Consider the following 14,942-nt stretch of genomic DNA (forward strand, 5'->3'; position numbering starts at 1 on the left):
GTCGCTCTTCTCTGCACCCGCTCCAGTTCAGCTATGTTCTTCTTATACACCGGAGCAGGACCGCCATCAGGGCATTACTGCCCTGACTGGCGTATGGGGCCCGATCAGCTGAGGGGGCCTGCAATGGGCCCTGTCACCTCTACCCATCGGGCTCCACTGCCCCGCCCCCAGCGGCAGGATTCTGCCGATCTAGTAACTGAACCCGCATCTAGGACGCAGGCTCAGTTACTCTATTGCCATGCAGACCCGCACGGCAATAGTTAAAGCCGTGAGCTAATCTGAGGCTGGCGTCTGACGTCCTTGTCAGTTGCCGGCGAGTGCACGCTTTCAGGTTGGGGTGAAAACCGCTCAACTCTGGAGTGTGGCAAAGTAAGGAGTAAGGTGTTTTGCTTTTTTTTAATTAGTATTGAAAGCGGCAAGCCAGCAGGATGGAGATGGGGTTGGATTGGGGACACTGGGGGCAGGATGGAGATGGAGCAGAATTGAAGACACTGGGGCAAGATTGGAGACACTGGGGGCAGGATGGAGACGGGGCAGGATTGAAGACACTGGGGCAGGGTTGGAGACACTGGGGGAAGAATTGGAGACACTGGGGGCAGAATTGGAGACACTGGGGGCAGGATTGGAGACGCACGGGGCAGGATTGGAGGCGCAGGGGGCAGGATTGGAGACGCAGGGGCAGGATTGGAGACACTGGGGGCATAATTGGAGACACTGGGGGCATAATTGGAGACACAGGGCAGGATGAAAGACATGGGGGCAGGATTGCAGACACAGGGGGCATGATTGGAGACACTGGGGGCAGGATTGGAGACACTGGGGGCATGATTGGAGACACAGGAGGCATGATTGGAGACACAGGAGGCAGGATGAAAGACATGGGGGCAGGATTGGAGACATTTGGGGCATGATTGGAGACACTGGGGGCACAGATGAGTACGAGCCCTTAGGATGAGTTACGTATTCAGTGCCAAGGAAGGCATCTGATCCTCCCTTTCCAGAACAACTAAGGTTTTCACAAACCTTTTGGCCCGATTTTATTTTGTTTATCTTTTTTTCACTTTTTATTTTTTGTCTTGTGGTATTTTCTGACGTTTACTGGGCCAAATTCATCGCACACTCCTAGCGCTTGTTCTCTCTCATTAATCATTTTTGCCATTTTTTGAGCAAAAAGTCTTTTTTGTCAAAAGTCACAAAAGATGCGACTTTTGAGTGTCATACAAAAAAAATCACTCAAGAGGACACTGGAGTAGAGTTGGAGTCGTGGTAAATTTTAGGACTTTTGAAAAATTGCATTAGATGAATCAGGAGAACACATCTGGAATTGCTAGACTCCACCCACAAAGTGGAGGGAAAAAAACAAAAAGCGAACACTAGTAAAATAGAAAAGATACTATAATGAATTGGGTGAAAACAATAAAAAGTCACAAAATACACAAAATTAGATTAAAAATTTGCATGAATGAAATGATGAATCAGAACACCATAAAAAAGTAAAGTGAAAGAAATAAAAATGGTATAGCGAAAATGTAAACTTGTCCTACTAAAAACAATCTGCCAGACAGCTCGGTCATTGAAGAAATAAAAAAGCTATAGCCAACAGAATATAGTGATGAAAACACTATTACTTTTCTCTAAAATAGTTTTTATTGCGTAAAAGTGGCAAAACAGAAAAAAAATATAAAGGGGGTATCGCTGTAATAGTACTATTGACCAAAGAATAAAACTGCTTTCTCACTTTTTACAACCCAAACCCCAAAAAACAATTCCTGAATTGCTGTTTTTTGTTCATTCTGCCTCCCAAAAATTGGAATTGAAAGCGAAAAAATATGTGCCGGAAAATGGTATCAATAAAAACGTCAAGTTGTCCCATAACATTACTTTGTCTGCAGAAGAAAAGAAAAACCATAGCTCTCAATATATACATCTTTTAGTGTGTGATGGCAGCAAAACACAAAGAATGATATAAATCTGTTATTGCTGTAATCATAATGAACCAAAGAATAGTCAGCTCACATTTATCCTACACTGACCAATTACAATGTATATAAATCTCTGAAAAGGTGATTCAGACGGAAACACTGAGGAAAGGTTCCCTATAATAAGGCAGGTGGAAACACTGTGGACCCCGACTGGCCTATGATCCAGCCGTGTCCCCCTTTTTAAGCATGCGTAAAAGCGCAGTCGGTCACAGTTTTGTGCACCATTAAAAAATAGGATGCAGCTGAACAGAGGCCAACAAGGGTTTCATCCGAATTACGTAACTTGAAGACTTAGATGGAAACCCCAATGTAAGTGCTCAGAGTAGAGCACCGAATACATGTGATCCAAAGTGTTATTTAAAATGTTCCCAATAAAAGCTTCAACTCGATTCACAAAAAAGCAAGTCCCCACTAGGATTCATCATTTGTCAATGGAAATATAGGGGCTTCCACCTTACTAGTAGCAACAAGGCTCCGGAAGAGCACTGTAGTTCCTCTCCTGCCCCTCAAAAAATCCAGTGAATTCTGCACTCCAAACTCCAAATACTCCCCTCCCATTTGAGCCTCCGAGTGCCTACACCACACTTAGAATCCACATATTTGGCATTTTTACCACTAAATTTACCACAGAAGTAAAACGGGTCCCGAAAAAAAAATTCTGAATCACCGAGATATGCTGAAGTTTTCCAGTTATTGCATCATAAAGCAGCAGTTAATCCTGAATGCTATATATGTGTTTTCAACTATGCAAGCTTATATCTGGTAACCAGCTCTTTCAATCTCTGCTCTGAATCAACTCCTGTGTTTCTCCACTCCATTCAATGTCAGCAAGAAGTTAATCCTGAATGCTATATATGTGTTTTCAACTATGCAAGCTTATATCTGGTAACCAGCTCTTTCAATCTCTGCTCTGAATCAACTCCTGTGTTTCTCCACTCCATTCAATGTCAGCAAGCAGTTAATCCTGAATGCTATATATGTGTTTGCAACTATGCAAGCTTATATCTGGTAACCAGCTCTTTCAATCTCTGCTCTGAATCAACTCCTGTGTTTCTCCACTCCATTCAATGTCAGCAAGAAGTTAATCCTGAATGCTATATATGTGTTTTCAACTATGCAAGCTTATATCTGGTAACCAGCTCTTTCAATCTCTGCTCTGAATCAACTCCTGTGTTTCTCCACTCCATTCAATGTCAGCAAGCAGTTAATCCTGAATGCTATATATGTGTTTGCAACTATGCAAGCTTGTATCTGGTATATAGTTATTTCAGCTAACTCTGCTTGTCCCCTTATGTTGTGAGGTCAAGAAACTTTTCAAAGTGCTTTATGATCCATGTAGTGCTGGACATCTGTTTATCTGACCACAACATTTTATTGGGTCCTGCTGTCTCAATTTAGTTTGATTGATTAACGAGAAGAGAGAGAGCACAAAAAAAAAATCTAATCCTTAGCCTCCTATATATTCAGACATAGCTTGGGGAAGGCATTTATGCAGGGGGCATTTATGCACATGTAATCGAAGTACATGTATCAAAGTACTGGCAGTTATAACATGGCACTTAGACAGGGCAGGAGACAGGTAAGACATTTATATACATCTACTCCCTGTACATTTGGAGTACAACAAATATATTCCATATGCATTTGTGTAATTTATATCCTGGCTGCTGCATTCACACACATTCACCGCCCTGGCATTAACTGTCTACACTCCATCCATATCGGCCCCTCGCTCCTTTCCTCTCCTATATATAGCAATCATGATCTTTTGACATTGTTAAATTGCACAGATCCAGTCAGTCCCACCATTCAACATAAGAGACGCACTCACAAATCACTTAACCATCTGCTCACTCTTTCTATCCTCCTTCTCCTAGTCGCAGGAAACATTGCTCCCAACCCAGGTCCACATGTTGTGAAAGTCAAACCCCCCAACTGCTACACTCAGAAACCCCTCTAATCTTATTAATATTCCCTGCATGCTATCTATCTCTCTTAATTGTGCACTTTGGAATTCTCGCTCAGTGTGTAACAAACTCTCCTTCACTCATGACTTTTTCCTTTCTAATTCTCTTAACCTCCTGGCTCTTACTGAAACCTGGATCCAGCAGTCAGACACTACCGCTGCTGCTGCTCTTTCATGCGGGGGACTAGACTTCTCTCATACCCCAAGATAAGACAATAGAGCAGGTGGAGGCGTTGGTCTGATCCTATCACCAAAATGTACCTTTCAGGTTATCCCTCACCTACCCTCACTAGTCTTCCCTTTTTTTGAGGTCCATGCCGTCAGACTCTACACCCCCTTCTCCATGCGAGTGGCGGTGGTGTATCGTCCTCCTGGCCCCTCCCATCAGTACCTGGATCATTTTTCCACTTGGCTTCCACATTTTCTCTCCTGTGACATCCCTACCCTCATCATGGGAGATTTCAACATCCCCATTGCTCTTCCCCTCTCCCCATCTGCTACTCACCTTTTATCTCTAACCTCCTCGTTTGGCCTTTTGCAGCTTATTAATTCTCCAATGCATGAAGACGGAAACTCCCTCGACTTGGTCTTCTCTCGGCTTTGTGCAGTGGATGATTTTGCAAACTCCCCTCTCCCGCTCTCTGACCACAATCTTCTTTCATTCTCTATCAAGAACTGCCTTACTGCTCAGGTCACCCCCACTGTCCATACTTAAAGAAACATACAGGCCATTAACACCCAGAAACTTATGAAGAACTTGCAGTCTTCATTGGCCCCTATCGCCTCCCTCTCATGTGCTGATTCTGCACTGAAGCATTACAATGAAACACTTCAAAGTGCCCTGGATGAATTTGCACCCCCTATAAATAGAACACCACAACACAGACAGCGACAACCCTGGCACACCCTGCAAACACGTTTCCTGTTGTGAACTCATTTTCTGGTTTACCTCTGGCTTCTGGTGAGGGTGGTGGAGATGGCTGTGTTGACAGAGGAGTCATGAGTCCTCCATCCGGGCTCCCTCTGGTGGTGACAGCAGGTAATGAAGCTGATCTAAATGGCAGAGACCTGCACCTGAGGAGGAGGACTGAGTGGACATCAGGAGTCTCTGACTGGATTTAAGACAGCCGACTCCCTAATTTTGTGCTGGTGATTTTCTCCTGCCCTGAGGTTCTGGTTTCCAGTTCTGTTCCTGCCTTCTCAAGCTAAGTGTGCTCTGTTATTTTTCACATGAGATTTGGTCTGGTTTACTCAGTTTTTGTGGTCAGCCAGCCCCTGCTGGGGCTGTGCTGAATTTCCATTCTTATGTCTCTGTTTATGCCAGTTTGCTTTTGTCCCTGATCAGATTTGTCTCTTTTTGCTCTGTCTTCAGAATATACCAGAGTGCTGATATAGGGAATTGAAGTCTAGCGACTTCAGGGTTTTTGATATCAGAAAGTGTTGGACATTTTTTGGCAGGGTTTTGTGCGTGATTGCAGACAGCATCTTTCCTTTCCTGTCCTTTCTAGTTAGTGTGGGCCCCATCATTTGCTCAGCCTATTTTTCTGTCTTTGTTTGTGTTTTCATCTTGTCTCATCGACAATACATGTTTGGGGGGTGTCTATTGCTTTGGGGTCTGCTCTGGGGCAGTTTAGATTTCCCCTTTTCTTGCTTTAGGCTTATTTAGTTCTACGGCTGTGATGAGGAGTCTAGGATCATCGTAGGTATGCTCCACGGCTACTGTTAGTTGTGTGGATAGGATCAGGGGTCTGCAATCCGCTTAGTTACCAACCTCTCTGGTTTTCTGGGGCTTAGCTTGTTTTTGTTTTTTCCTCCTCGGTGACTCATTCATAACAGAATCACCAGCCATGCCGCAGATTCTAGGGTACTCAAAAGCAGGAAAAAAAAATGTAAAAAGAAAAAAAAAAAAAAAAAAAAAAATTGTCAAAAATTTTTTTTTTTTTTCATATGTATTTTTTCCTCTTTTTCTCTGGGGCCATAGGAGGATTTTTTCCTTAATGAAGATTAAGCAATTGTCTGATCGTGTGGAGCAGCTAGCTGCTGAAGTGCGGGGAATTTCCGCCTATCTCGCTCAATCACATGATGTTGAGCCAAAAATCCCTACTCCTGATGTGTTTTCTGGGGATCGATCTAAATTTTTGAATTTTAAGAATAATTGTAAATTATTTCTTGCCTTGAAGCCTAACTCATTGAGGAGCTCTGCGCAGCAGGTTAAAATTGTCATCTCCTTGCTGCGTGGCGATCCCCAGGATTGGGCGTTTTCTTTGACACCTGAAAATCCTATTCTGACTAATGTGGATGCATTTTTTCAAGCCTTGGAGTTGTTGTATGATGCTATTGATCAAGCTGAGAAAGCCATATTGGCATTGAACCAGGGTCAGGATTCTGCAGAGTTATACTGTCAAAAATTCTGAAAGTGGACGGTCCTTACTACATGGAATGATGGTGCCTTGGCAGCTCTCTTTCACAAGGGTTTATCAGAAACCATAAAAGATATTATGGTGGGATTTCCTGTTCCCTCTGGTCTTGACGATTCTATGTCATTAGTCATTCAAGTTGATCGGCGTTTACGTGAACGAAAAACTACACGAGAGGCGTTGCCACCTTTTCAACAAATGTCTGAACCTATGCAATGTGCTAGAGTTTTGTCTAGGGTGCAACATCAGGAGTATAGAAGGCGTAATAAGCTGTGTTTTTTCTGTGGAGATGCCTCTCATTATTTCTGTCTGCCCTAAATGAGAGAAACGATTTGCACACACATTTGCTGTGGGTAGCGTACAACCTAAGTTTCTTTTGGCAATTACTCTGATCTGCTCCTTATCCACATTTTTCGCCAAGGCTTTTGTGGATTCAGGAGCGGCTTTGAATCTGATGGATTTGGATTTTGCTAAACGTTGTGATTTTCCCATGATACCTCTGCGGATGCCTATTCCTTTGAGGGGTATTGATGCTACTCCTTTGGCGGAGAATAAACCTCAGTTTTGGACCCAGGTGATAATGCGGGTCGCCCCAGGCCACCAAGAAAATTGTAGATTTTTGGTACTGCATAGTTTGCATGATACTATTGTTCTGGGTTTCCCCTGGTTGCAAATCCATAATCCAGTTTTGGATTGGAAATCTGTGTCTGTGGTGAGTTGGGGCTGTCGGTGTGCTCTTGGTGACACTCCTGTTTTCTCCACCTCTCCCCAGTCTCATGATGTTCCTGACTATTTGGCTGATTTTTACTATGTATTTAGTGAGAGTAAGTCTGCGTCCCTGTCTCCTCATAGGAGTTATGACTGTGCAATTGAGTTGAGGCCTGGGTGTAAATTTCCCAAGGGTTGGCTTTTCAACTTATCTGTACCTGAACATGAGGCTATGCGATCTTATATTAATGAGTTGTTGGAGAAGGGTCATATTAGATCATCCTCTTCACCCTTAGGTGCTGGGGTTTTTTTCGTGGCTAAGAAAGATGGTTCATTAAGGCCTTGTATTGACTATCGTTCCCTTAACAAGATTACAGTTAAATATCAGTATCCATTACCCCTGATTTCTGATTTATTCTCCAGAGTTAAAGGTGCCTGCTGGTTTACTAAGCTTGACCTCAGGGGGGCGTATAATCTTTTTGGCATCAAGCATGGAGATGAATGGAAGACGGCGTTTAATACTCCAGAGGGACATTTTGAGTACCTGGTGATGCCTTTTGGGCTCACTAATGCCCCTTCTGTCTTTCAATTCTTCATGAATGATATTTTCCGGGAGTTTGTGGATAAGGTTTTGATCATCTATTTGGATGATATTCTGATCTTTTCCAGTGATTGGGATTCTCATGTGGAACATGTTCGGACTGTGTTCCGGATTTTGATGGAGAATTCCCTGTATGTTAAGGGATCAAAATGCCTTTTTGGTGTACAGATGATTTCATTTTTGGAATTTATTTTGTCTCCATCAACTATTGAAATGGACCCGGCCAAGGTGCGGGCCATTTAGGTTTGTGTTCGGCCCACTTCTTTGAAGGCTCTCCAGAAGTTTTTGAGTTTTGCTAATTTTTATCGTAAATTTATAGCTAATTTTTCTGGTATTGCCAAACCACTGACTGATCTGACCAAAAAGGGTGTTGATTTGCTGAATTGGTCACCAGAGGCTGTTTTGGCATTTCAGGAGCTGAAGCGGAGATTCACTTCTGCTCCGGTTTTACGGTAACCTGATGTCGCACTTCCATTTCAGGTAGAGGTAGATGCTTCAGAGATTGGTGCAGGAGCTGTTTTGTCCCAAAAAGATCCGGTGACTTCTAAAATGAATCCCTGTGCCTTCTTTTCCTGAAAGTTCTCCCCATCTGAACGCAACTATGATGTGGAGAATCGGGAATTGTTGGCCATGAAGTGGGCATTTGAGGAGTGGAGACATTGGTTGGAGGGAGCTAGACATCAAGTTGTGGTCCTCACTGACCACAAGAATTTGATTTACCTGGAGTCGGCCAAACGCTTGAATCCTAGACAGGCAAGGTGGGCCTTGTTTTTCACGTGTTTTGATTTTGTGGTCTCCTTTCTTCCGGGCACTAAGAATGTTAAGGCAGACGCCCTTTCTAGGAGTTTCTTTGCTGATTCTCCTATTGTGACCAAAACAACTACTATCCTAGGTGAGGGGGTAGTTCTTTCTGCCATCTCGCCCGATTTGAGACGTGCCCTGGAAGAATTTGTTGGGAATCTCTCTCAGGCAAAACTAACAGGTCAAGGAAATTCTTATCCTCTCTTGCTGACAACTTTATCTTCCAAAAGGTAGGGGAGAAAACAAGGGGAACTGCTACCTTGGATCTAATCCTTATAAACAGGGAGGAAATGGTTGAGGAGGTAAAAGTGGCTGGGACCCTAGGAGGTAGCGACCATGCTATTTTAGAATTTTGGATAACTAGGAGGAAGACCTGTGAAGACTCAGACGTCAAGGTTAGAATTCAGAAAGGCAGATTTTAAGGGATTCAGAAAGAGAATTGGAGGGATCCAATGGCTGTATATCCTTAAAGATAAAAATGTCCAGGAAGGATGGGAAATCTTGAAAAATGAAATTCTCAAAGCACAAATGTTAACAATTCCGAAAAGAGGGAAGAATAGGAAGCATTTAAGGAAACCTGTATGGATAAACACAGAACTTAAGCACATGCTTAAAAGGAAGAAAAAAATGTTTATAAAATGGAAAGACGGAGGCATATCTAAAGAAGAATATAATGCTGTCTGCAGAACCTGCAGGGCACAAATCAGATTATCTAAAGCTGACAATAAATTGAGGCTTGCAAGAGATGTCAAAAGCAATAATAAAGGATTTTGGGGATATGTCAAAAGTAAAAGAAAAGTCAAAGATGCTATAGGATTTTTACAGGATGAAAATGATGAAATGGTAAGACAGGATGTTGAGAAGGCCAAACTTTTAAATTCCTATTTTGCATCTGTTTTCTCTCAGAAAGGAAATGTAACATCAACTGTTCTTCACTGTCCTATTAAGGGAATAGAAGAATCCAGGATATCTATAAACAGAAAGATAGTGAGGAAACACTTAGCTAACCTAAATGAATTCAAGTCTCCAGGTCCAGATGAATTACACCCCAGAGTACTGAAGGAGATAGCAGAAGAAATTTTTGAACCCCTCTCCATAATCTTTGAAAATTCTTGGAGAACAGAAGTCCCAGAAGACTGGAGAAGAGCGAATGTTGTTCCTATCTTCAAAAAGTGGAAGAAGGTGGACCCAGGCAACTATAGGCCGGTGAGTCTGACTTCTATACCAGGAAAGATCTTTGAACAAATTATTAAACAACATGTATGTCAGTACCTGGATAAGAATGAAGTGATTAAACAGAGTCAGCATGGGTTTGTAACTAATAAGTCATGTCAGACTAACTTAATTTCCTTCTATGACGGAATCACTGATTGGGTGGATCAAGGAAATGCTATAGATATAGTATATCTTGACTTCAGCAAAGCATTTGACAAAGTATCTCATACAATCCTTATTGAACAAATGACTAAGTATGGAATGGACAAGGCAACTGTTACGTGGATTCTTAACTGGCTTAGTGATCGGACCCAAAGAGTGGTCGTAAATGGCTGCACATCCAGTTGGAAGAATGTCTCAAGTGGGGTACCACAGGGCTCTGTCCTGGGCCCTGTATTGTTCAACATCTTTATCAACGATTTAGATGAAGGAATTGAGGGTAAACTGATTAAATTTGCTGATGACACAAAGCTAGGAGGGATATCTAATACTAGAGAAGAGAGAGAGAGGATTCAAAAAGATATAAATAAACTGGAGAAGTGGGCAGCAACTAACAGAATGGTTTTTAACAGGGAAAAATGCAAAATACTACATCTGGGCAATAAAAATGAAAAAAGCATATACAGAATGGGAGGAATAGGGCTAAGCAACAGCACATGTGAAAAAGACTTGGGTATACTAATAGATCACAGACTGAATATGAGTCAACAGTGTGATGCAGCAGCAAAAAAGGCAAATGCAATTCTAGGATGTATTAATAGAAGCACACAGTCTAGATCATGTGAAGTCATTATTTCCCTCTACTCCTCTTTGGTCAGACCTCATCTGGAATATTGTGTTCAGTTTTGGGCACCACATTTTAAAAAAGACATCAACAAACTGGAGCAAGTTCAGAAAAGAGCGACCAGAATGGTGACCGGTCTGCAAACCCTGTCTTATGAAGAAAGGTTGCAGGATTTGGGAATGTTTAGTTTGCAAAAGAGAAGACTGAGAGTAGCTGTCTACAAATATCTCAAGGGCTGTCACATTGTAGAAGGATCAACTTTATTCTCATTTGCACAAGGAAAGACTAGAAGCAATGGGATGAAACTGAATGGGAGGAGACACAGATTAGATATTAGAAAAAACTTTTTGACAGTTAGAGTGATCAATGAGTGGAACAGGCTGCCATGAGAAGTGGTGAGTTCTCCTTCAATGGAAGTCTTCAAACAGAGGCTGGACAGACATCTGACTGGAATGATTTAGCGAATCCTGCTTTGAGCAGGGGGTTGGACCAGATGGCCCAGGAGGTCCCTTCCAACTCTACGATTCTATGATTAATTTCAGGAGGACAAACCTGAGCGTTGTCCTATGGGAAAATTGTATGTTCCTGACCAGTGGAGGAAGAGAGTGATGTCTGAAGTTCATTGCTCCGCGTTGGCTGGTCATCTAGGTATTTTTGGTACCAGAGATTTGGTGAGTCAGTCTTTTTGGTGGCCCGCCTTATCTCGTGATGTCAGGAAATTTGTGCAGTCTTGTGGGACTTGTTCCCAGTCTAAACCCTGTTCTCGTTCTAGTGGGTTGTTGATGCCCTTGCCGGTGCCCAAGAGGCCATGGACCCATATCTCAATGGAAATTATTTCTGATCTTCCTGTCTCGCAGAGAATGACTTATCTGGGTGATTTGTGATAGATTTTCTAAGATGGTCCATCTTGTACCACTCCCAAAGCTGCCATCTTCCTCAGAGTTGGTGCCCTTGTTTTTACAACAGGTGGTTCGGTTGCATGGGATTCCTGAGAACATTGTGTCGGACAGAGGAGTCCAGTTTGTCTCCAGATTTTGGAAAGCCTTTTGTTCCAAGCTGGGAATTCAGTTATCCTTCTCCTCTGCATTTCACCCACAGACCAATGGGCAGACTGAGAGAACAAACCAGACTTTGGAGTCCTATTTGAGATGTTTTATATCTGCTGATCAGGATGATTTGGTCTCATTCTTGCCCTTGGCGGAATTCCCCCTAAATAATAGAGCTAGTTCTGCCACATTGATGTCGCCCTTTTTCTGTAACTTTGGGTTTCATCCTCGATTTTGTTCAGGGCAAGTGGAATCTTCAGCCTGCCCAGGTGTTGACACTGTGGTAGAGAGAATGCAGCAGATTTGGGACCAAGTGGTGGATAAGTTGTCCCTCTCTCAAGAAAACATCACAAAACAATCACTGACCTCAGGGAGACGAGTCAAAGAAAACACTGCGGCAGCCGGCAAAGGAGCTCAATCAGTGAAATCCTAGCTGCAATGCTTCCTGGGAAATACGAATATGCAAATAAAGTCCGTGGAGCCTCATTTAAGAGTCTCAAATACGGGACTAGCCAGATCTTCCTCCAGGGAAGAACCCAGCCAAGGGGTGGCTCCTTTCGGAAACAACCATTACCACCATATTAAGTGGCCCTTTAAGTCAATATCCAGCTCTTTACAAGTTTACAGATATGACAAGGGAAATACCAAGGCCAGGTATCCATCCATAGACAGCTGTTTCGGGTTGTTGCCCCTCATCAGTGTGGAGTAGGATTCTGGCTAGGTGGGAGCAAGGCCTAGTAGACCAACATCAAAAAACAATCACTGACCTCAGGGAGACCAGTCAATGAAAACACTGCGGCAGCCGGCAAAGGAGCTCAATCAGTGAAATCCTAGGGGCAATGCTCCCTGGGAAATACAAATATGCAAATAAAGTCCATGGAGCCTCATTTAAGAGTCTCAAACATGGTTTTCCAACCGGCATAGGACCATTGGTCCCTGGTTTAAAGTGGGTGATATGGTTTGGTTGTCGTCAAAAAATATCTCTATGAAGGTTACGTCTCCAAAGTTCAAGCCAAGATTTATTGGGCCTTAAAGGATTTTGGAGATTCTTAACCCGGTTTCTTTTCGATTGACTCTTCCAGTTACGTTTAAGATCCATAACGTGTTTCATAAGTCTCTGTTGAAGAGGTTTGTTGAGCCAGTGGTTCCTGTGGCGGCACCTCCTGACCCTGTGTTGGTTTAAGGTAATGTGGAATATGAGGTGAGAAAATACTGGATTCTCGTCTGGCCAGACGGAGGACTCCAGTATTTGGTCAACTGGAAGGGTTATGGCCAGGAGGACAATTCTTGGGTCTCTGTCTCTGACATTCATGCCGATAGATTGGTTCGTGCTTTTCACCGGGCCCATCCTGATTGGCCTGGTGACGTGGATGAGGGTTCGGTGACCCCTCCTCAAGGGGGGGGTACTGTTGTGAACTCATTTTCTTATTTACCTCTAGCTTCTGGTAAGGGTGGTAGAGATGGCTGTGTTGACAGAGGAGTCGTGAGTTCTCCATCCGGGCTCCCTCTGGTGGTGACAGCAGGTAATGAAGCTGATCTAAATGGCAGAGACCTGCCATCTGAGGAGGAGGACTGTGAGTGGACATCAGGAGTCTCTGACTGGATTTAAGACAGCCGACTCCCTAATTTTGTGCTGGTGATTTTCTCCTGCCCTGAGGTTCTGGTTTCCAGTTCTGTTCCTGCCTTCTCAAGCTAAGTGTGCTCTGCTATTTTTCACATGAGATTTGGTCTGGTTTATTCAGTTTTTGTGGTCAGCCAGCCCCTGCTGGGGCTGTACTGAATTTCCATTCTTATGTCTCTGTTTATGCCAGTTTGCTTTTTGTCCCTGATCAGATTGCTCTCTTTTTGCTCTGTCTTCAGAATATACCAGAGTGCTGATATAGGGAATTGAAGTCTAGCAACTTCAGGGTTTTTGTTATCAGAAAGTGTTGGACATTTTTTGGCAGGGTTTTGTGCGTGATTGCAGACAGCATCTTTCCTTTCCTGTCCTTTCTAGTTAGTGTGGGCCCCATCGTTTGCTCAGCCTATTTTTCTATCTGTGTTTGTGTTTTCATCTTGTCTCACTGACAATACATGTTTGGGGGTTGTCTATTGCTTTGGGGTCTGCTCCGGGGCAGTTTAGATTTCTCCTTTTCTTGCTTTAGGCTTATTTAGTTCTCCGGCTGTGACGAGGCGTCTAGGATCATCGTAGGTACGCTCCACGGCTACTGCTAGTTGTGTGGATAGGATCAGGGGTCTGCAATCCTCTTAGTTACCAACCTCTCTGGTTTTCTGGGGCTTAGCTTGTTTTTTCCTCCTCGGTGACTCATTCATAATAGTTTCCTGCAGCGGTGCTCCAGGTGCGCCAAACGTCTGTGGAGAAAATCCAATCTACATGAAGATTTCATCCATTATAAGTTTATGCTTAGAACATACAACACTGCCCTTCACCTCTCCAAACAAACCAATTTCAACACCCTCATCACCTCACTGTCCAATAACCTGAAACATCTTTGACACTTTTCATTCTCTGCTCAACCCAAGAGTACAGGCCCCAACCACGGAGCTCTGAGCTGACGATCTGGCCAATTACTTCAAAGAAAAAATTGACTAGATTTGACAGGAAATTATCTCCCAATCACCTCATACCATGCACTGTCCTCCCTCCCCCACTGCATCTGGCTCACTCTCTGATTTTGAACCAGTCACAGAAGAAGAAGTAAGCAGGCTCCTTGCATCTTCTCACCCAACCACTTGCATCAGTGACCCATTTCCGTCACATCTCCTCCAGTCCCTTTCCCCTGCTGTTACCCCTCACCTAACTAAAATATTTAACCTCTCTCTCTTCTGGCATCTTTCCCTCCTCATTTAAGCATGCAATCAAACATCCACTACTTAAAAAACCAACCCTCGACCAAAACTGTGCCGCTAACTATAGACCTGTCTCTAATCTTCCCTTCATCTCTAAACTCCTGGAACACCTGGTCCACTCCCGTCTTATCTCTCTGATAACTCTTCTTGACCCTCTCCAATCCGGTTTCGGCTCCTTACATTCAACTGAAACTGCCCTCACTAAAGTCTCTAATGATCTACTAACAGATAAATCAAATGGTCATTACTCCATGCTAATTCTCTTAGATCTCTCTGCAGCATTTGACACTGTGGATCATCAGCTCCTCCTCCTCCTCACTATGCTCCGTTCCATTGGCCTCAAGGACACCGTTCTCTCCTGGGTCTCCTCCTATCTCTCTGACCGCTCCTTTACTGTATCTTTTGCCGGTTCCTCCTCCTCTCACCTTCCCCTTACTGTTGGGGTTCCTCAAGGATTGGTTCTAGGCCCCCTCCTCTTCTCCTTGTACACTGCCTCTATTGGTCAAACAGTCAGTAGGTTGGGTTTCCAGTACCATCTCTATGCTGATGACACCCAATTATACGCTTCTTCT

This window comes from Dendrobates tinctorius, unplaced genomic scaffold, assembly GCF_039654945.1.
Source record: "Dendrobates tinctorius isolate UK_male_01 unplaced genomic scaffold, ASM3965494v1 ptg000016l, whole genome shotgun sequence".
Lineage (NCBI taxonomy): Eukaryota > Metazoa > Chordata > Amphibia > Anura > Dendrobatidae > Dendrobates > Dendrobates tinctorius.